Raw genomic sequence first — 23,255 nt, forward strand, 5'->3', positions numbered from 1 at the left:
GAGGTTCTCCCCCTTGCCAGTGTTTGGCACACTCACCTACTGCTGTTCTCCACCTGCTATTGGCCAGGATGTGATGTCTACCTTCAGCTTATGCCACCATTTTCCCCAGCTATTATGGTGCTTCCCTGCTGAGTCTGTGAGCCAAAATAAACCATTTTCTTCCACAAGCTTCTATAGGTTGAGTGTTTTCTGGCAGCAATGGGAAGTTGAATACAACAGTAAAACTGGTACCAAGTGTAGGGTGTTGCTCTGTGATGAATCTGACCATCTGGAGTTTAGTGCTTTGAACCTTTTGTCTTGGAAGAATCAACATGGACGTAGTATTTGCAACAGAAGACACCTTCCAGAGAAGCCAGCCAAATTTTTCTTGACTATTCTGGTGAGAGTTTGAAAATGCTGAACGCAGAGAGAATTGTATTTGTCAGCTTTGCATATGTACTTTCTAAGGGGAAGGAAAGACAACAGAGAACTTTGTTTGAACTGGGCTGCTGATATAAGGGTCGCTGACATTCTGCTGCCAATGCTCAGAAAGTTTGATCAAAGTTAAACTCGTAATGTACTGATGTGCTTAGCTAAAGATGTAGAAGTTAGAGATATATGATTTAAAATGGGGAAAAAAATCAAGCAACTTTAAAATTACTGGCTCTGAGATGGGTTGCTGAAGCTGATGTTTTTAAGGAGATACTACATTGATTAAGGATGGCCCATCGGCTTTACTGTGAAACAATGGAAACGATGCCTGAGGAAAGACATGGTAGAAATGCAAACTCTTTTTAAGGAATTAACTGAAAGGAAGTTGCTCTTCAAGGTCATGACTTATTTTATCCCTGAATTAACAGCATTGTTGTGTCCTGCACACCTGATATTGGTTTCAGAAGCCTGAAAAATGTGTGTAGTGTATCATGAAGTGCACCCAATTCCAGGAGCCACTGCTGAGATGCAACATATAGGCAGGGTGTGATGATCCTCACAGTACAATGGAGCCATTGCATGATGGAGCATGGGTTTCCTGGAGACCTGAAGATGCTTGGGATACCAGGACTATGCAAAGGCTACCTTGGAGCACTATTGGCTTGTGATGGTTGTTCTCCCTTCTATTGAGCCCAGATTGAGGGGCAGAATTTGGAATTCTGGAGACTGTCAAAAGTAGGTTAACATATTGGACCTAAACTTGAGATATTTGATGTTTGCTTGATGGTTTTTGAGTTGGCATTGGTTGAGTCTTTCCTTGTTATGTTTTGTAGCAATTGGAAATGTTTACTGTGTGCTTTATATATTGAAAGTATACAACTTGATTTTATAGAACTCATACCCAAAGACAATCTTAAATCAAAGATGAAACTTGAGACTTTGGAGCTATTTTAAGTTGGCAAAGATATGGAGAACTTTGAAGTTGGACTGAATATAATTTGCAATGTGAGTTGGTTATGAATCCATTGGAAGCCAGGGGCAGAATGTGGTAGTTTTAATGGATATCACCCAATAGATTCAAGAATTTATTAAATCTTGTAATTTATATTTCTAACCACCTGGCTGGAGGAGGTGTCAGTAAAGATGCATTCCAGGGTTCAGCCCTAAGACATGTTTGAGGGGAGATCTTAATCCCATCCTAAGGTATTCAGAGAAGTCTGAAATCTGTCTGGGATTCCTGAGATGTGCTTGCTTATGGTGCTGGTGGTGGCATTTCTCTCAGCATGGTCCTGTGAAAGGGATCCAGCTTCTTCTACTATTTTGGAACTTGCCCTGGATCTGTAAGCTTCATTAAACTCCTTCCTCCATAACTGTGCCTGGTTTGGACATGCATCCCAGCAAGGTGAAAGTGACTATGACTGGACGGTGTGCATATGGAGGTCAGAGGGAAATTCTGAGCTGTTGTTCCTCTCCTTCCACCTTGTTTGAGGCAGGAACTCTAACTGTTCTCTGCTCCATTTGCTAAGTTACCTGGTGGATTATTTAGGCCTCTGTGCCCCATCCCATTTATCTTTCGATACACTGGAATTACAGAAGCCTACCCGAGCTGTGCACCTTTACATTACTTCTGAGATTCTAACTCTAAATATGTGGCTAATATGATATTGACTGAGTCACCTTCCCAGCCCAAGATGTGTTAATTTAACTTAGCCTTTCTCAAGTGGGTTGGTTTTACTTCCCAGGAACATATCTCAGAACATCTGGAAATTGTTTCATTTGTCAAAATTGGAATGGGGTGGGTAATTCTCCCTGGTGTGCAAAGCAGAGAGACATTTCTAAATGCCTACAATACATAGAATAGCTCCTCCTCTCTCCAAAAAAGAATATCCAGTCCATTATGGGCAAAAATCCAAGTTTAAACAACCATCTTTAATTAAATGAAGAATGGATGGTATTTCATCATGAAGGTACTGGATGATCATGATGAAGCCGCAATGTGAAGAAGTAAGGAGCATCGCTTCTTATTCCCTTCAGAAAAGAAGGCAATGAATTAAAGAACAGGGAATGCCCACTTCTTATCACATGCTGTCAGTGAGCCTCCACCCTCTGGAATTTCCTAGGTCTGACTTGTCATCTCAGTGGACTCCTTTTGCAATATTTCACCACTATTTTCCAGTATGTTGTTTTTTGGAGTCATTTTCCTTTTTGTCAAAGGAGACAGAGAAAGAAGGAGCTGAGTTCTGGCATGCATTTGGGATATTTTTGTTTTGACTTTCTGAGGGCTGTATACCAACCTGAGGGAGTCACAGATATCCCTGGTGTGTGATGGTGTAATTTTCTTGCTGTTCTAAAAGAGATTTCAGTCCTAGTCTTCCAGCATGTTCGGTAACTTTCAAATTAGAAGTACAAAGCAATCCCATGGAACAATGACAAAAGGTTCAAGGTTCCCATTTGTCTTTCTATGGACAGATAACTTGCTAGCGTGCAGGGGCTTTTGTCATTATTGAGGACATAGAGTAACCCAATTTTCACCAGGGCTAATTGATTTCCACAGCTATGGTAGGAAACTCTTGAGATATCATGAATCCAGAAAAGTCCCTTTGTCTAGACCCCAGAGCTCATGGGTTCTACAGTTGCTCCAAATTTGAGCTTGAATATCAGATGCTGAATCTTCTTAAATAATCCTGGACACCAGCAGGAATAAAGTGCTTATTTATGTAGGGCACCATTTGAAGGCTCGAAGGCCTACCATATGCCCTCACTACCAATTCATTGTGTTCCCCTTCATGTTCATTATTTTACATGGCATAAACTCAGTTTTCACCTCTAAGCTAATATCTTCTCCCTAAGATGATATAGTAGATGAGGTTGAAACCCACATATTTTTCCCTTTGTTGTGACAGAAGTCTTCTACTTATGAGTAATTAATCAGTATCACAGGTTTCCTGTGAAAGGTTAAAAAAAAGATAAGACTGTCTGAAGTCAGACTGGTACATGAATGTAAAACATTGAAGTAGTCATTAGAACTAGATAGAATGGGAAGGGTTTATTTTCATGGAATAACAGTTTCTCTTAATGGGATGAGCAAACTTCTGTAGGGTTTCACTGTGCTGTAGAAACTTTTCATCTGATAATTCTATCTTCCAGTCAAATTCTTCCGCAAAAAAAAGAGAAAAATTAAAAAAGAGCCTTAGCTGAGTTCCTGACACCTCACCATATTGTTATAAGAATTAGACGAAGGGCTGGAGAGATGGCTTAGCAGTTAAGCGCTTGCCTGTGAAGCCTAAGGACCCCGGTTCGAGGCTCGGTTCCCCAGGTCCCACGTTAGCCAGATGCACAAGGGGGCGCACGCGTCTGGAGTTCGTTTGCAGAGGCTGGAAGCCCTGGCGCGCCCATTCTCTCTCTCCCTCTATCTGTCTTTCTCTCTGTGTCTGTCGCTCTCAAATAAATAGATAAATAAAAAATTAAAAAAAAAAAGAATTAGACGGTCTGCATGATGGTGTATGCCTTTCATTCTGGCACTCGGAAGTAGAGGTAGGAGGATCACTGTGAGTTCAAGGCCAGGCTGAGACTATATAGAAAATTCTAGATCAACCTGGTATAGAGCAAGATTTAACCTTAAAAATGCCAAGATAAATATATATATATATATATGGGATAAGAGTGGGGGATAATTATAAAAAAGCTCTTTCTTAGCATCTACATGTTACCAAATATGTAGATCAGGATATAATTGATATGAGTGATAACTCAATAAAACTATGAGATTTGGTCTTGTCTGTGATCACAGTGTAATCAAAATGTCTAACAAGAAAACTGAAGGAGTTAAAGAATTAAAGATTGTAAGTAAAAAAGTCAAGAGTTCAGAATATATGCATATGCATATCTATATATGTATATATAATAATCAAATACATGCATTTCTAATCAATTGCTGAAGGTGTCCTTAGTAAAAGCATCAACACTTAAAACTTGTAGATATTTTTCATAGTCTGAAATGTAGAGCATTACACAGCATCTTGATTTGATGGCACAGTATTACTAGTAATTGTCATTGTGTGTGTTATGCAAGCTAGCATCCTAAAAACCATTACCATCAGTACAGTTTTTAGCTGTCTGTCTACCTCGTTATGTTATTTTCCATTGAAATGTCTTATTGTTTCAGAAAAAATGACTTTAAAGTTGATTACATAGGGTGTTGTTACCACTTTCTGAACTTACTTGTCCAATAAAAAGGTTTTAAAATAGTATAAAATGCAAAGAACATGTGAAAATTGTATCTTCATATGGCTATCATGTTCTCTCATGTGATTGGTATATTTTCCTTACCTGCTTTTGATTTCTTCAGGTGCAGTTAAAAGTCATGTTTTAAGCATCATTGGAAGGATGTTAATGGATGTGCGTATAAATGAACTGATTAAATAATACATTTAAATCATAAATTTGTCATTTCCAACTAACATAAGTAATGCTGTTCAGAATGCCTTCCTTTATACCATATCCAAGTTCATAAGTAATACTAAAAATTGAATGCAGCAGAAACTCTTTACCCCAAGGAAGCAAATCATTCTTGTACATATCAGTCAGAACATTCATATGACAAGCACATAACAGTTTTTAAGTGTTCTATAATAAAAATATTTTTTTCATTTATCATACATTCTTCCAACAGGCTACAAGTAATAGGAATTACCAAGGTCATGATTAGGCAGACAATGATACTAAGAAAAGGGAGGAGGGAACATGAACCATCCAACTGCCTTGTTTTGTTCCAAACAAATAGATCAAAACTACATTTCCTTTCACTCTTATTCATATCATCTTAGCTGGGTGATACTTTATACTACTATTCTCATCTTCATTTGAAACTTTGAAGGTGGTATATCCCTTTATACCATTATAATATATCTCCTTAATACACTAATGTATCATATAACAAAGTATCAGAGAGGAATGAACAATGTGTATGATGGTATTCCCATGGAGTTATATCACTTAGAAAACTCATAGTATTTTTAGTCTCTGTAAGTCACTCTATAAAGATTTCACGTTGACACAATTAACAAATGATATATTTATAAGAACCTATGATTGCTATTAGATTATACATGACTGTATATTACTAGAAATGTTGAAAGAAGTACAAGTTGTACCTATTGGAAAAGGGTTTAGCATAAGAAGCTTGGAGTTTCACATGACCATATCCCATCACTATGATAGCAACCCAGTTGAGAAAAAAGCACTGGAATATCTCATTCTTTATTTATTTATTTATTTTTTAATTTTTATTCATTTATTTGAGAGCAACAGACAGAGAACGAGGCAGAGAGAGAAAGAGAGAGAGAGAATGGGCGCGCCAGGGCTACCAGCCACTGCAAACGAACTCCAGACGCGTGCGCCCCCTTGTGCATCTGGCTAACGTGGGACCTGGGGAACCGAGCCTCGAACCGGGGTCCTTAGGCTTCACAGGCAAGCGCTTAACTGCTAAGCCATCTCTCCAGCCCATCATTCTTTATTTTTAAAATTAATTAGTTTATTGTTTGTTTGTTTACTTCTTAAGTAGGATCTTTCTCTAGCCCAGGGTGATCTGGAATTCACTATGTAGTCTCAGGCTAGCCTCAAAATTACAGTGATTCCCCTAACTCAACCTCTTTCATGCTGAGATTTAAAGCATGGACCACCATGTCTGGCTTCTCCCATTCCTTCACGACATTTTATTTCCTATTAAATGAGCTCCTCTGTGGAAAGCTGAGCAGCTAAACAATTCTTTCAAAGGAAAGCACAATATCTCAAAAATGTTCTTTCCTACTGTGACAAAGTGATATGCCAACAATCATGAAAAATAAGCACTGAGAAAAAAAAAAAAAACTTTAGGTTTGAGATTCTGGCATTTTCTAGTCACATTGCTTATTGAAACTCACTACTTAATCAGTTGTATAGATGCTCATTAGATGAGAGATATAGTGTACATATCCTTATCTACTGATCCCTCAAACTAATTAAAAATCAGATAATATTTCTGAAAATAAGTTATGAATACATATGGAAAGGAGTATAATTTTTAATAAGAGAATTGGATGCTAGGTTGCATTAATTACACCTTTAAAGGAAACCTATTTGAGAAAATGAAACAGCATGTAATCAGCCCATTTCTGAAAGCCCCCTCTGCACACTGGGTTCAGTTTCTTCAGAGACTCGCATTCAAGTAAATGAGAGTAGATTAGCAAAATAGCATTTAATGAATTCCAGAACCTCGATACATTGCATATCACATTTGATAGAATAACTTGACTCAGTGACATATACAATATCTTGAGTTATATGACCAGTGTTTTTATGTAAATAACTTCTATTACAGATGAACTATGCCCCTTTATAATTCTGAAACATCATATCACTCTCAATGTGTTGAATACTAATGGATCCCAAGGTAAATCTAATTAAGATTGTGTGAATATAGCCTTCTAAGAAGTGTCTTTAATTTGACAAAACCAATCATCTTCTCCACCCCTCACCTTTTGAGGCACCTAATTGTGGCAAGATGGCATGTCTTGAAACAGTTATTTTGAGGTTGACTAAATTTTATGCACTCTTTCATTCCGCCTTCCTTCCATCCTGGAAATTTCTGAACTAATGTTTAATGCTGTTTTAATATTTATATTACAACTCAGGAAACGGATCCAGAAATGATTCATACCACTGTACCAAAATATAAGTAAGGTTACAAAATTCCAACCTCCAAATCCCACACAAGGGACCTTCTATTCTAAGTATACTTAACTGGGCATTCTGTGTTATTGAAAACTTTCTGTCTTGGATGAAGATAGGAATGTTTCCACCTGGATCATATTATGAAGGTTAACATAAAAAGCCCTCAGAGACAGAATGAGTCCTTCTGCTTCCCTTCTTTTTCTGCTTTCCCTGGTCAAACAACAGAAAATGTTGATTTTCTGAAGGAAAAAAAAAAAAAAAAACTGATCAAGACCTATTCAGTAAAATTGATAAAATGCCCCATTACCTCAAGATCAAAGAGAAGTCAAGAAAAAAAAAAATTACACCTAAGGGGATAAGGAGTGCCCATTGAAGCCCATCACTAGACAAGCGAATGACAGACCAGGAAGCAATTGGAGAGCCATCAAGCTAACTGCCTGTAAAATCTACCCAAGACCCACACTCTGCCACCCGGAGAATATTATCTCCAGACAAAAGCACCTGGGACCTGTCAGTCATCCAAGCCCAGAAAATTAAGAGTTATGTTATAATTGTCTCCAATTCATAGCCTCAGTTTTCAATGAACTGGAAAACTACCAGGCTCAAAAACAATTTGATTTTTAAAGGACTGAAGAAAATAAAAATGGTATGATTTCTTATGGTTCATAGAAATGCAGAAAAAATATGTTTAAATATTCCAAGAATAATATGTTGTGTTTTTAGTACTAATTTCAAAAATACCATTCAAATTACAACTTTTCATATAACTAGGTAATTGTATGTTAGGAAAATTTTCTACACTAACAATTAATTTTGATAAATTTTTCTCTCATTTAACAGGCATGTTTGGTTTAAACCATAAAATGGCAATTCAATAACTTTTGAGCAAATAAAAATTAGAAGCTACTTGACATTAAAATAAGTTCAAATCCATTCAAGTATGATATAGTTCCTGTTTTAATTGGTGCTATATCTCTTCACTGTTTGATTTTTTTTTTATTATTTGTGTGTGTGAGAGAGAGATAGATAAAGAGAGAATTGATACACCATGGCCTCTAGCCACTGCAATAGGACTCCAGATGTGTGTGTCACCTTGTGTACATGTGCAACCTTGTGCTCTTATGTCAACATGAGTGGCTGGCTCATGTGGGTCCTGGAGAGTCTAACATGGGTCCTTAGGCTTCATAGGTAAGTGCTTAACTGCTAAGCCATCTCTCCAGCCCTAAGTTTTAATTTTTAATTGTGTCCTTTTTTAAGAGATTTTATTCTAGTAGTGTTATAAGACTAATTTCATTGGCTGACCTTGAAAACAAAAAAATAATGTGGCTGGAAATGGTCATTATAATATTTAGCACTCTATATTACTTAGTTTTGACTGTAATAGAATACAGTCAATCTGTATCAAGGATTTTGTGATAGTTTAGATATATGTCACCTAATATACTTGGGTATTATTAAAATTAATGTTGCAGTTTCTGCCCCTAGAAGACAGACTTTTACTATAGAGAAGGCATCTCATTTGGGGGTAGATCTGAATTCTAGCCTAAGGTATACAGAATGTTTGAGCTCTGCCTAGGGTTCCCAAAGTATAATTGCTTTTGGAGGTGCTGGTGGTGGTTTCTTTTCTCTGTGTGGGGACCTGTGAAAGGGGCCAGTTGCTTCTGCCATTATCGAACTTCTCCTGGAACTGCAAACCTGAAATAAATCCCTTCCTCCCATAAACTGTCATGTTCGGAGATCCATCCCAACAGTGTGGAGCTGACTTGAACAGCTTTGATGCTGTTCTTCATAGCTGAAAGGGCCATAGGGATTCCAGTAGAAGGGAACGTTGACAAGTGATAAATAATGCCTTATAATTCTATAGTATAGAGAATGTTTCCATATATGCTATCCTGTTAAGTGCTCACCATAAGTCTGTGTGGAGTGGGATCTTAAATTCATGGTGCTCATACAGCAGATTCTTTATATGCAAACTCTAGTTTTCGAGAACCAGAGGCAATAAGGTTCAGCACAATCACAGTCAGGTCAGTAATTATCCTGGGGATTTGTTTAGGGTCCTGCTGTCCCACATCATTTGTGGGTTTCTATTATTTTTCAGTAGTATCTCTAAGTATAGCAGACTACTTGTTGTGGTCAAGTAGACAACTGTCTATTTGCCTGTTGTGTTCATACAGCTCATTCTCAGCTAAAGCCACTTTTGCTTTAAGCTTATATTTCTTTATTGCTGTTATTCACAAACTTTCCTTAGCCATGCAAAATATGATAAACTGTACTTCTGTCAGCTTAAATGCTATACAGAGCTGAAGCACACAAAGAGCAGTCCTTGGAGGTCAGCACAGTGACCTGTTTGACAGTTCTGAAAGAAAACTATCAAAAGCTCACTATTTTTGTCTTAAGATTTCTCATTCTAAACAAAGGTTTTGCCCAAGTTCATCTACCAGAATGAGTCCACGGAGAAAAGGCATTGCTCCCAGAAAGCAACATTACTCACAGGTAAGCAAAAAGAATTAACATAAGGATACACAGATCCATGGAAAAGCAGTTCCCCAAGGCTCAGAGAAGCTGTGTAGGGTGGAAGGGGCCTCAGCTGTACATTTCTTCCTACAGTAGAATGACTCCCAAATCACCGCATTGCTTGGTTTTATAATCTAGACCACTGGACTGAATCCCAGCACAGCATTTTATTATAGGAAATCTGGGGAAAGTCTGGATTGTTGCAGACATTTCTTCCAAGTATCAGGATGTTGGCATCTTTAGTACATTCTGCATGAGAATGCCAAGTAAAAGTATGTGGGAGATGGAAATATGGCTCTAATTATGAAGGGTTGTGGAGCTGTAGAAATGTAATTAAAAAGCATCAGATACCAAAAATGTTTCTGTAATCCAGCTCTATGATAAAAGTAAGAGACAGATTTCCAGAGAATAATGGTATGGTGGCCACCTTCCATCAGGGAGTATAAAGCTTAAATGTTGAAGACAGCTTTAGAGTACAATTTCCTGGAGAGGAGGCCAAATATCCTGTTTACTGGCCCTGACCTGCCATTTATTTGCCTTTCCCCCTGATGTTACCTTAGACACTGGTCCTTATCCTCTGTCATTTCAGTTCTCTAAAGATGTACTGCTATTTGAAGACACTATATAAACTAGAATCAAGGTTTGTGTTTTCTTTGAGAACTCTTCCCTTCTTGGGTATGTCTGATTTGTATATAAATGAACATGTTAGTGCACTAGGATTTGCTTTTCTCTGTTTAATCTATCATTTATTGCAATAGCCCACCCCAACTAGAAACATATTATTGAGAAGAGTTATCAGTTTTTCTCTAGCAGGGGGAAGAGGTGTCCACATGCTTTCTTTGACATGTCTTCCTGACACTTTCAGAACCAAAGGTTAAACAAATCTCAATTTCACAAGAATTTCATATGCATTATACTATCAATGAGGGTCTTTGCATACTTACAATGATTAAAACAAGCAAAACCTCTTCTACTCTATTGTAATTGTTCCAAGGATCATCCTCTGATAAATTCTTCTGAGACTCAGTCTTCTGGAAAGTCCTCACTCAAATAAAAGCCAGATCATGCTTAACTGTCTTGTGTTTTGCTTTTTCAATTCTGGTTGACTTACATTCTTATCCATTTTCCATAACTGTCCTCTTGCGTCAATTTGTGTATATCTTGCATTCTGATTTATAGTATGAAAGAAATTGAAAGTATTCTATTGGCAACAGCAAGAGTAAACAGAAAAAAAAATTCTGCCTGCACTATTAATCAGTTTTCCATTATTGTAATAAAATATGAAAGGCTGGGTAACTTTGCAAATATAAGTGTTTTTTTTTTTTTTTTTTTTTTTTTTTTTTTTTTTTTTTTTTTTTACTTGTCAGTTGTGGAGGTAAAGGGAAGGCATCAGCTTAGCTACCAAGAGGATGTCACGTAACATGGCACTATCATGGCATAGAGGGCATGAGGGAGAAAGGTTAGATCTCGTGGAAAGAAGCCAGAGAATAACTCAGAGTTCTGGATCTCAAAATATCTTGTCTGGCAAGAACTTAGGATCCCATGCTGACCACCTCAATCTTTCCCAGCGCAAAATTCCCACACAGGTTTTCCAGTAGGCTCCACCTCTTAAAGGTCCACACCATATTCCCACATGGCCACACTAGGAGGGAAATACATGGAAAATGAACCCTCAGAAGACACACACAAAACACAACAGCTGCTAAAATGTGTCTGCCTTGACTCAAACTATTCTTGCTTTTACACATTTGTGTACGGTATTTTTTAGGAGTGGGAAATGATAGAAGAACCCAAGTTCAAAACAGTATTTAAAAGGAAAAAGGAATTTAGGGAGAAGTAATACAGATCTTCCTAGAAGGTATCATAAAAATGCCAGGAACTTCTTTTGCGTGGAATGGACTTTTATTACTCTTTAAATTAGAAGTGATATCTCTGCTTTATCAGGCTGCTCATAAACATGCCTTCACATAGATCATCCTTGATTGAAGTAGCAGTAGTGCCCAGTCACTTAATTTGGGGCAAACTATCTTTATCAACAGAATAGTAACAGAGCTTCTGAAAAGCAGTTTTCTTCTTTCTACATTTGGCATTGATAGCAATATCCACATAAATTAAAAATAGTCATTGAGCCTTGAGAGCTATGAAAATTAGACATACATAATTCTGATTAGTTGGAGGAAGATGGGAAGAAAAGTGAATGAGGATTTTGAAATTCTACCACTATAAATAATAAACGAAGTACTTCCTCTTTTCTATGCCTTTATCTCACGCCCCATTTCCTTGCTGCTAATAAACTGTAATGAGATAGTGATGGCTGTCCTTTCTAACTATGACTCCTCTAGTGACTAATTTCTCTCTCAGTGCACTTGCTCTCCTTACGCTCCTCCTAGCACTGTTCTTTTGATAATATATTAGAACTGTTCTTGTGAGATATCAACTGTGCCCCTCCCCTTCATGAAGAAATAAGGAACACAAAACACATTCTCCACTAGAAAAGACTGACACCATAGGGGTAAAAGTATTAAATAAGAAAAACAGGAATCCACAGTGATTACAAGTGTCCCCACTGAAGAGTGCTTTTGGCGGAATGGGGCTGGGGGAGAAGGGACATAAACCTATAGCAATATGTGTATATGGTCAATTTGTAACATGTTCATATATTGAAGTTCTCAATAAAAATTAAAAAAAAATAAGAGGATGGGATAGAAGTACTGATTCAGCATGTTAATAGCATTACAAAGCATGGCACCTACTGACATTAGCATATTACTAATGGGTCATTTTTCTAACTCTTTCACTTGTTCTCTGGCATGAAATTAATCAGTTACTTCTTTTAAAGCTAATGATGTCTTCTTTGTATTACACTCTTTAACATCTACACTCTTATTCCACATAATATACCTCTGTCTTCTGGTGACATTGGGTATCCCTTGAAATTATAATAATAATAGTAATAATTTAAAAATAATAATGGAAGAGCTGAGATTTCCTTAGTACCAATTCAGAATATTCCCTGCCTCTTTTCTGAAATGTGTAGTAAAGGACAATAATATCCTGATCAAATTAATATCAGCACATAATTTGTAGCAACATTTGTTCTACTTTGCAGTTCAAAATATCAGGTATTACATTGTTTTCTCATTGGTTAATCTTGTGAGACTTTTCTTGGAAATTTAACTCACCTGTTTATGATAGATCTATACTCATCAAGATGTCACTTACATGCCATCAAAAACATCTTAATATATATATTTTTTTAATTTAGGAAATTAAAGGCTGCCAAAATTCTAGCTTTCTACACTACACCATTTCATAGAGCTGGAACTTTGGAAAGTGTAAAATTTCTCCACTTAGGTCTGCCTCCTTCCTTTTGTGTTTGATGGCCTTGTGCATGTGGATCAGAAAGCATTCCACTCTCTTTCAATAACTATGACCCAAAAGGAGTGAAATGCTGTTTCATCACTCTCAAAATTTGAGACTGGAATTAGGTCTGGCCTTTCTTAGTGAGCAGAATGTATTCTGTTCCATCTTCAAAGAAATCATTTGTCAGGAACTAATGTACAGAAAAGACAAAAAAGGCAGACATTAAATACTACAAGATGTGAACTGAGCAGTTTGAGGGTAATTTGCAGATCTTGCTGACAGGAGACACACACGTTAGTGAGAAACAGCAGAGAGCCTGAGATTGTAAAATGAAGGTGGTGTTCTGAGAGGATAAGGGAAGAGGCTTTGGCATTTTCTATTGTTCTTTTCAAAAAGAAGTGATCAGATAGTGTTCCTTTCATAGTAGTTTAGGGTTTCTCATGATTTAGGGGATTAAAGATCTCAGGTCATCCCATTTTTTCTAATACAAAACTACCTGGCCATAATGAAACTGATGGAAATAATTGCTTTGAATGATATCCAAGAAAGGAATTGTTAAACATATAGAATTATTATCATTATAAGTTACAAAATCCAGAAAGAAAACTAGTTTGTATGTTAACTTTGGATGCTTCCATAGACTGATTTAAGGACCATCTATTATTTCATAATTTAGTTTCTCTTCTAAGATCCAAACTAATGCTGTAGCAGTATTTTTCTTTCTAACCAGAGATAGTTGTCCTAAGAGAGAAAGAGCTAGTTAATCCCGAGTCATCCCAAATCTAGTGGAGACAAACCTCCTGTCCCCAGGTATCTCTTCTGAAAGTTGTCGTGATATTCGCAGAGCAACAAGAACTTAATTTACTCTAAACAACTATCTTCACTGATAGGAATCATTTCATAACCAACTAAAATGGAAGATGATCTGCCTTTAGTCCTTGTTCTCATAAAATCATCTCCTCAGTCATAATCAGGATGACATATTCCTTCTGATACATACTTTATCAAGGTATATTCAAGTATTATGAAAGCCTCTCTTATGTTTCTATTTCAGTATCTTCTGATTCATACTAGAGTTATCTAACAGGCACCATTATGATGCTCAGGAGCATCGTCATCACTCCTGAGAAACTGCGCACCTTCATTAGCCCTTCTCATTCTCTCCTCAACCAGCCCTGCAAACAACTGTGTTCAGTCTCCGTGTACTTCCCAACTTTGGATTTTTCCCATAAGTGGAATCATGCAATATTGTGGTATCTTGGTTTCATCTTGGGTTTTAGTTTTCTTTATGAGATTTAGAGTAGAGAATAAAATAAATGATTAAACATACATAAATATGAGGGTATAATTGTTTTTGGTAGATTCTTTAAAGTTTCCCATTAGGGAAAAGGGTCATCTCAACTTCATACCTAGATCCCCGAGTGCACTTTTGAACAGAGGTACAGCAAACGGATATCTTTTCCTTCTTGCTCAGCTCAGGAAGAAAGCGGTGAAAGCTGTGAGGTTTTGACAGGCAGACTTAGGCAGAATAAAAATTATCCTCTCTACTTTACTTTGTTTAGTATCTATTATAGGTTGATTTTATTAATATGTTTTCTCTTTTTTTAATTATTTAGACAAACTAAGGGTTTATATCTTTTTGGCATCCCTTCCAAGAACATTATATTATATAAAATCCTCTTTCAGCATTTTTTAAATTTACTTTTATAAGGCAAGGTCTTGCTGTGAGTCTAATTTGGGGTTGAACTTACTATACCTCCTGGTATGCTCTCAATCCATGCAAATCATTTTGCCTCAGTTTCCTTGGTGCTGGGTAGTTCAAGCATGTGACACCATACTTGGCTTTTGAACTGAATTTTCGTGGTGTGTGTAATCCAAAGACTCATTGATAACAGGCAAGTTCACTTCAAGTTGTGTTCTTTCCACAACCCATCTTTATTACTTCTCTTTTTAAAAAAATGTATTTATTTATTTGACAGAGAAAGAGGACGAGAGAAAGAAAGAGAGAGAGAGAAAGAGAGAATGGGAGTACCTGGGCCTCCAGCCACTACAAACAAACTCCAGTTGTGTGTGCCCCCTTGTGCATCTGGCTAAGGTGGGTTCTTGGGAATTGAACCTGGGTCGTTTGGCTTTGCCAAAAAATTCCTTAACTGCTAAGCCATCCTTCCGGGACCTTTTTTACTTTTCTATTTACTATTTCATTTTTTTCAACTAAAATATTTGTTATTTTCTATTTTATTAAATTTTACTTGCATTTAGTAAGTATTTTCTGCTTGGGAATTATGCCTAGAAAACAAATGGATTTTGTTAGGGAAATTTCAACAACTAATTGCATGAGTGAATAAATATAAAAACTATTTGTACATTGCATTATTGCTTACACCAATTACTTTTACAACATATCAGGAAGTAGGAAAATTTAATTATACTACATACAAAAATTGAAATTGAAAGACATCAAGTTGAAATTGCTTGGTAGGTAGAATGCTAGGGAATGTTTTAAAGCACAAATATTTATGGATTCTTTTAAGAATAAGTACTTGTGGTGGTTTCAATGTAACATATATCTCCAATATCCTCAAGAATTAGTGATTAAATCTCCTACTTAGACCCAGCTGGTGGAGCCTTGCCAGAGGAGGCATGTTGGTTGAGGAAGACCTGAGGGTTCATTTGTTCCATTCACTAGGTGTTCAGAGCAAGCTTCTCTTGTTTCTCTATCTCTCTTTCTTGCTTTCTTCATCTGTGTGTGTGTGTGTGTGTGTGTGTGTGTGTGTGTGTGTGTTGTATAAATACATAAGCAGGTTGCCTTGCTTTCTCCACTATGATGAGTATACCTTTTTCCCGTAAGCTGCTTCTAATAGGGTGTTTTGTCCCAGAAACACGAAGGCACTTGTTACAATAAAGATTCAGAAAGATTTCAATTTTGAGTTAATCATCCTATTCCTGCTTCTTCAAAATCATCACTCCACCTTTCTCAATTCCATATATTGGCCTAATCTTAAATGATGGCTTTCCTTTCTTAAAGGTAATGTGTACTTGAATAGAGGAAATTTTGATGCTTTATTAGTGTTTGGAGAAATACTTATAATTATTTAATTAGCATATACTTTTATGTACAATCATCAATTTCATTATTATGGGATTTTCATAGATGCTAATAATAAATTTCAATTATATTTGCATCTGTTACATTCCCTTTTCCCACTGCCACTTCGCCACTCCTGCTAGTTCTGTTTCGCTTCTATACTTGCCCACCTTTTACTTTCATGTATTATTTTTTATGCTTAATGTTCTTATATTTTGAGATGACTTTTATAAAGTCAAGGAAGAATTGGTAATCTAAGTCTTTGATCTCATAATTCCATAACATTTTAAAGGAAACAAATCATTGGAATTACATTGAATCTGTATAATGCTTTTGGTAGCCTTGCAATTTCCACAATATTAATTCTGCCAATCTTTGAGTGTGGGAGATCTTTGCATCTTCTTGTGTCTTCCTCAATGTCTTCCTATAGTGTTTTTATGTTTTCCTTGTATAGGTCTTTTACTTACTTGGTTAGTGATATTCCAAGGTATTTAATTTATCTGTGGATATATATGTAGAAGAACAGATTATGGGGGTGTAAAGGCCTAAGTGAGGTCAGGGACAGACATTGAGTAAAGGAAAGGCCGAGGGAGGGCTGATCAAAATCTAAGAGGATATAAGTCACCTGGAAACCTACTCTTTTGGACAATGGAACACTCAGAAGCCATAGATTGTTAGTAGAAAATTTTCAGTGTCAGGGAAGGGATACCGTCCAGTGAGTGGTTGGACAGGGTTGGAGGTCTCTGATACCTCCAAATCATTACGGCTATTGTCTAGGCTATTTGTTTCCCACCAGGAATATATGGTAAGACACTATTATTGAAGACTCCACATACTCGGGCTGCAAGATCACTGAGAAACCCTGCTGGAGCTAAGCTGAAAACTCCTCCATGTAGACCATCTGGCAGAAAAGTGGAAAAAGCCTCTTTGCATGCAGTTGAGTGGGAGAAAGAGAAACCACCAGTGAAGATCCTCAACACTGGACACAACAAACCTTACATTTTGGCCAGCTAAGCCAAATGTGCCAACAGGTGCAATAGTGGTATGTCTGTTATAGGGAAAACAAACCACCCTCTCATTGGACTGGTGGCCTGCTCCATGGGAGGGCATATATCCCTGATACTGAAAACCTACAACAGGTTAGTCATGTGTCCTAGGGGTGCAATGTCTGCTGGTATCTGGCTAAATGTATATACTATACTCACCAGACTGCCCAGTAAGCACCTGTCTTAATGTTCACACCCATATATTTGCTACTCTCACTTTTGGTTAGAGAAACTTCTCTTATCAGATGGCAGTGACCTTGAGATTGCTCAGATGTTATGCACCATGGTCCTGAAAAGAAGTCACAGAGGAGTGGTCAGCACTGAAATATCTTTTATCACACCACCAAGGCTCAGGGTCCATTACGGAAGAGGTGACGGAAAGAATGTAAGAGCCAAAGGAAGAGTAGAACTCCTTACAATGTGCTCCTTCAGACACAAAATAGCCTGGATATCCATGACCTCACAGTGCCTGACACAACCTACATAAGACTCTCATAATAGGAGAAAAATAACATGACATCAAAATAAAAGAGAGACTGGTTGAGGGCGGGGGGGGTATGATGGAGAGTGGAGTTTAAATGAGAAAAGTTGAGGGAGGGAGGGAATTACTAGGGAATATTGTTTACAATAATGGAAGTTGTCAATAAAAAGTTAAAATTATATATATATATATATATATATATATATATATGTATATATATATATATATATATATATATATCAGTTTGGTTAGTGGTTTATCAAAAGCTGTTTACTATAATGAAGAGCTAGTTCTTTGTTTCATCAATTTTTACCTTTTTTTTTTTGCCAATTCATTGTTTCTATTTTGTGCATGATAATTTCCTTCCATCTGGTATTTTTGGGCTTAGACTGTTCTTGTCTGTACAGATCCTTCAAGTGGATATTTAAGTTATATATATTTGTGTGTGTGTGTGTGTGTGTGTGTGTGTATGTGTATAAATATAATCTGTTAAGTCCTTTTGATGTATCATAATGTCTAGCTTCATTGTATTTCTGTTTATTTTCTGCTTTGAAGATCTGTCTATTGATGATAGTGAGTTATTAAAGTCTGCTACTATTATTGTTTTGGGATTTATGTTTGTTCTATTTTCTGCTATATTTTGCTTTATAAAATTAGTTGTCTCTGTATGTGGTACATATAAGTTTATGATTATAATACCCTCTTGTATTACTGTTTGTTTAATGGGTATATGAGTATAAATTGGCCTTCTTTATCTCTTTTGATTACTTTTGGTTTAAAGTCTATTTTGTCCTAAACCAGCAAAGCCCCTCCTCCTGCTTCTTTCTTGTTTCTGTTTACCTAGAATATGTTTGTTTGTTTGTTTTACATAATTTCAGCCTTACATGAGGTTTATCTATAATTGTAAGGTGGGTTTCTTTTATACAGAAGATGGATGGACCCAGCTTTCTGATCCAGCCTGTGTCTTTTGATTAGAGAGTTAAGCCCACTGTCTACCATGCAGAGTATTAGAACTGTGTTTGTGTGTTAATCCCTGTCGTGTTGAAGGGGTTTTGTATTTTTTTTTTTTGTCTTTGCATGCTTTTATGTCCATTTTAGTTTCTAATAGTTCTTTTTCTTTCCTCCTGAGAATGTGAGTTTATAGCTCATCAGTGTGGCGTGTTCCCTGCAGTGTTTTCTGTAGGGTTGCCTTGGTGCTCCTGTAATCACACAGCTGGTTTATGTCATGAAAAGTCTTTCTTTCCCCTTCTATTATGAGGGATAATTTTGCTGGGTACAGTAGTTTGGGTTGGCAGACATGGGAGTTTAACTTTTCAAATACTCTTTTTGGCTTTAAGAGATTCCATTGAAAAAATCTGAGGTAATTCTGTCGAGTTTACCTCTGTATGTAATGAGGTGTTTTTCCTTAACAGCTTTCAGTATTCTCTCCTTGTTTTCTGTCTTTGGTGTTTTGATTACTATGAGACATAATGTGTCTCTTCTCTTGTCTTATTTGGTGCTCTGTGCACCACCTGACTTGGCCTGGTCTCCCTTTATAAAGTTTGGGTAAATTTTCTTCAATACTTTTGTTGAAGATATTCTATATACCATTGGCCTTTATGTCTTTGGCTTCATGGATATCCATAATCTGAGTATTTGGTTTATTTAATGTTTCCTAAAGTTCCCTCATAAGGACCTTCCACATAGAACAGATGGAGAGACATCCACAGAAGGTCAGACCCTATGGATCTCCCATCAGGAAGTGCATCCCCATAGGGATGGAGCACAGGGTGGGTTGAGAATCTGTGACCCCACACGTGACACCCTGAAACCAGTCAACATGGTGAGACAGGCTGAAAGGAGGGCCAGGGACACAGTGGGGAACTGAGAGGAACCACACTGCCCCTGTACTGCCCCTGTGGCCTGCGCAAGGATGGTAAGACTGAATGACAGGGGCAGATGGATGTACAGAAGATGGAACTCAAACCACCAGCTCCTCCACTGACTGCTTTCAACATCAAAGTGGCACAAGGTAGCAGGTTAGGCCAGGGAAGGTTGTAACTACACAGAAAGGGCCAGCCATAATGGGAGGCAGCTGGCCATGGGTGCGAAGATCGAGAAGCATACTAGACTGCGTGGGCACCCAGCAACTTACCCTGCCCCCAAACCAAGCAAGCCTGCCCCCATGTGCCAGTGCCACCAGGCAATGGCTTTAAGTTCCACAAGGAACTGATGTCCAAACAGGGGAGGGCGAGGGGAGAAGGGGAGGAGAAGGTCATCAACGCAAATCAGAAACCAAATTTGCATCCTTTACTTCATCAGTTAGGCAGTTGTCATGAATCATAAAACTCACTAAACAGGCCAGAGAATCTAAGAACCAAATAGTTTCTCAATCCACAAGTCTGGGTGCCTGGGTAGCGCCAGTGTGCCACTGAAGGTCGAGAGGATTCCTCGAGCACATTGGAAGAGAAGAAGCTGAACTCCGGTGCCCAGGAAACAGCGCAGCAACAGAGAACGTGCACCAGCAAGTAGGACAGGGCGCCCATCAAAAGCACTGGCTTCTCCCGGAGCTTCTTGGTGTATGAGTTTCCTCCAAAAAGAAGGCTGCACACTCTGGGGGCGGGACTTCCTCCCTCCGACTTTCTTTGAAATGACTTCACCCACCTGCTCAAGAGGTGAGCCTCCTTCTTGATTCCTGATCTGATTAAGCGGAATAGTAGACATTAACGATCACAGCAGCTCTTTGCTTATATAGTCTCACAACCCTGTCATTAAATGCACAGACGCTAAGTCCTCATAAGTGATGTGTGACTAAGAGTTTCACCATAAACTTACTCTTTGCAGCTTTATTTAAATTATCTGGAGGCATCTGATGCCACATGAGGCACATAGGGACTGAATATGGATTTGTGGCCAGCCACAGAGATTAATGGACATTTCCAGTAGGAATCAGAAAAATCAGTGTTCTGTGACAAAGTACTTCTAAGAATTTAGAAGAAAACTCTCATTGTAAACACCATGGCATCACTATTTTCCAATAAGCTAAGCAAAACTGTCTCTTGGTTGCTATAAAATTAAGTTTTCACTTGGTTAGGTGCAATTGATAACCATCAAATGCAGTACATTTTTTTTTTTCTTTGAAAGAGTGTCATTCATAAAATTCTTCATTGTATGAAGCAAGACCGGAAACAGATTGACAGAGGGCCCAAAGCAGAAAGTTTAAGCCAGATTTTCCTCAAGAGAGGATAAAAGCGATGCATTGTAACTATTCATGTTATGCATAATTTCTAAGGGCTATTTGAAGGCAGTTACCAAATGTGAATCTACAATACAGTAAACACTTCTGAGGGCCAAGCCAAGAGATGGACAGTTTGAGAAAAGAACTTAATTGACACTCTGGAGTATGTATCACACAGGGGCAAACAATCTCAAATGTCAGCAGATTTATTCTTAAATATGAGTGTAAAATGCAAAATTTAAGCTGCCTGATTGAATCAACATATTTTGGGTTATGTTTTTAATTAGAAGGGCTTTTTAAGAACCAAGAAGATAAATATGAATTTAGAGTCTTCCATATTACTGTGGGTGAATTAAATAAAAATAAAACTTTTCTGGTGCTCTGATTCCAGATCTTAACAATGAAATAGATTACAAATCTGTGGAGATTGCAGTCCAGAATAATACACAAATTGAATCAGGATAATAAAATATAATTTTTCTGATAGCAATTGGCTCACAGAGAATCTCTTAACAAGATATATTCTCATCCAGATAGCTTAGTTTTGTATTATCTTTGTTGGGCCATTTGGGGAAAATTGATGCTTTTACCTCTTATGTGGCTGTCAAATATTTGCCTTCCTAGGCATGGAGGTTCTGTCCCCTTTTTATAATTTCAGAGGACTTCATAGCATCTTTATCACAATATTTGTTCTCTTGCAAATATAAAGAAGATCAAACATAAGCTGATCAGAAAGATAAGGAAAATGATTCTCATGACTGAAAATCAAATGTTATATCAGACTTCATGTAAGTGTGAACCTGAAGGTTATGTGATCTTTTATGGTTTGGCTTGAAATTTCTCATTTCCTTCCTGGAATGTAAGCTGTATCCATAGGTCATTTTCTTGTGAAATCAAATATATATATATATATATATATATATATATATATATATATATATATATATATATATATATGTTGCTATTAGCAAAGAGTAATTTTTCTTCAGGGTGTGTTTAAATACTTCATTCCCATTTTTGAAGTTTTTGTTAAGTGGAATCTTTCTGAAGGTCTGTATTAGTGGGGGCAGACCTTGGGTTATTACATACTCCAGCCATGCTTGCGGTACTCAGCAATCTCTTGAAACTTCCTTCCTCTATTTGTGAAGATGTGATGACTGGCTGTCTGTTCCTGCCATTCCTTCCCTGACATGAGAAAACTCCTCCTTGTAACAGTTATCCAGAATCAGGTCATTCCTACCATAGCTTACTTCTGATTGGATATGTTGTCTAGTAGAAAGAGAATAACTGATACACAGACTTTCCTGTAAGAATTACAAGAAAAACAAACAACAAAACCTCTTGCTGGACCAGTATAGATTCATATGTCTCCTAAAATAATTGCCTAAGTTAAAGAGTTGGATATTCCAGTTGATTCAGCATAAGCCACACTCCCTACTCCTACCCAAGGATCAGTTAAGAATTCTTGTATCTTGAAGGATACTGTAATAGACATTGAACATAATTTTCCATTTAAGTGACAAAAGGGAACTAAATATGAATGAAAAGACACAAGCAGGCTGGAGAGATGGTTGAGTGGTTAAGGTGCTTGCCTGCAAAGTCAAAGGACCCAGGCTCTATTCTTCAGGACCCAAATAAGCCACATGCACATGGTGGAGTCTGCTTGCATTGCCTAGAGGTCCTGGTGTGACCATTATTGCTCTTTCTGTATTTTTTTTCTCTCTCTCCCTCTCTCTGTCTCTGAAAAATATAGAAATAAAAATAAATATTTTAAAGTCACAAGAATTATTTCTTAAACAAGTTCTAAAAGCACTAGAGAACCACAATATAGTAAATAATTATCATATTCAAACTGACATAATTAGAGAAGGTAATGTTTTAAAATAGTACTGTAGTTTCTCAAGAAATGGCTTAGTGGTTGAGGCACCTCCCAAGTTTGCTTCCCCAGTACAAACACAAGCCAGATGCACAAGGTGGCATGTGTGTCTAGAGTTCATTTGTAGTGGCTGAAGGCACAGTCATGACAATTCTTTCTCTCTCTTTTGTCCCCCCCCCCCTCTCTTTTTATTTTTATTTTTATTTTTTGAGGTAGGGTTTTGCTTTAGCCTAGGCTGGCCTGGAATTCACTGTGTAGTCTCAGGGTGGCCTCAAACTCATGGTGATCCTCCTACCTCTGCCTCCTGAGAGCTGGGATTAAAGGTGTGTGCCACCACACCCGGCCACTCTCTTCTTTTCTATCTGCCTCTCCCTCTCTCCTTTTACCCCTCTCTCAAATAAATAAATAAATAAACAAGCTTTTTAATTAAAAATAGCACTGTAACAGAGATGACATGACCCAATGACAATTGAGTAACTGAATAGAAATTCCAGCATTCTTTCAGGATTATATAAAAAAGATGTTGTAAATATTGAAGTTTTTCCTCATAT

General features: G+C 37.4%; 1 pseudogene; it reads right to left on the reverse strand.

Moving 5' to 3' along the window:
- LOC123462348 overlaps positions 1-16,845 on the reverse strand; it is a 39,471-nt pseudogene extending 22,626 nt beyond the window's left edge.
- Positions 16,846-23,255: the final 6,410 nt, after the last annotated feature.

This window comes from Jaculus jaculus, chromosome 7 (genome assembly GCF_020740685.1).
Source record: "Jaculus jaculus isolate mJacJac1 chromosome 7, mJacJac1.mat.Y.cur, whole genome shotgun sequence".
NCBI classification, from domain to species: domain Eukaryota; kingdom Metazoa; phylum Chordata; class Mammalia; order Rodentia; family Dipodidae; genus Jaculus; species Jaculus jaculus.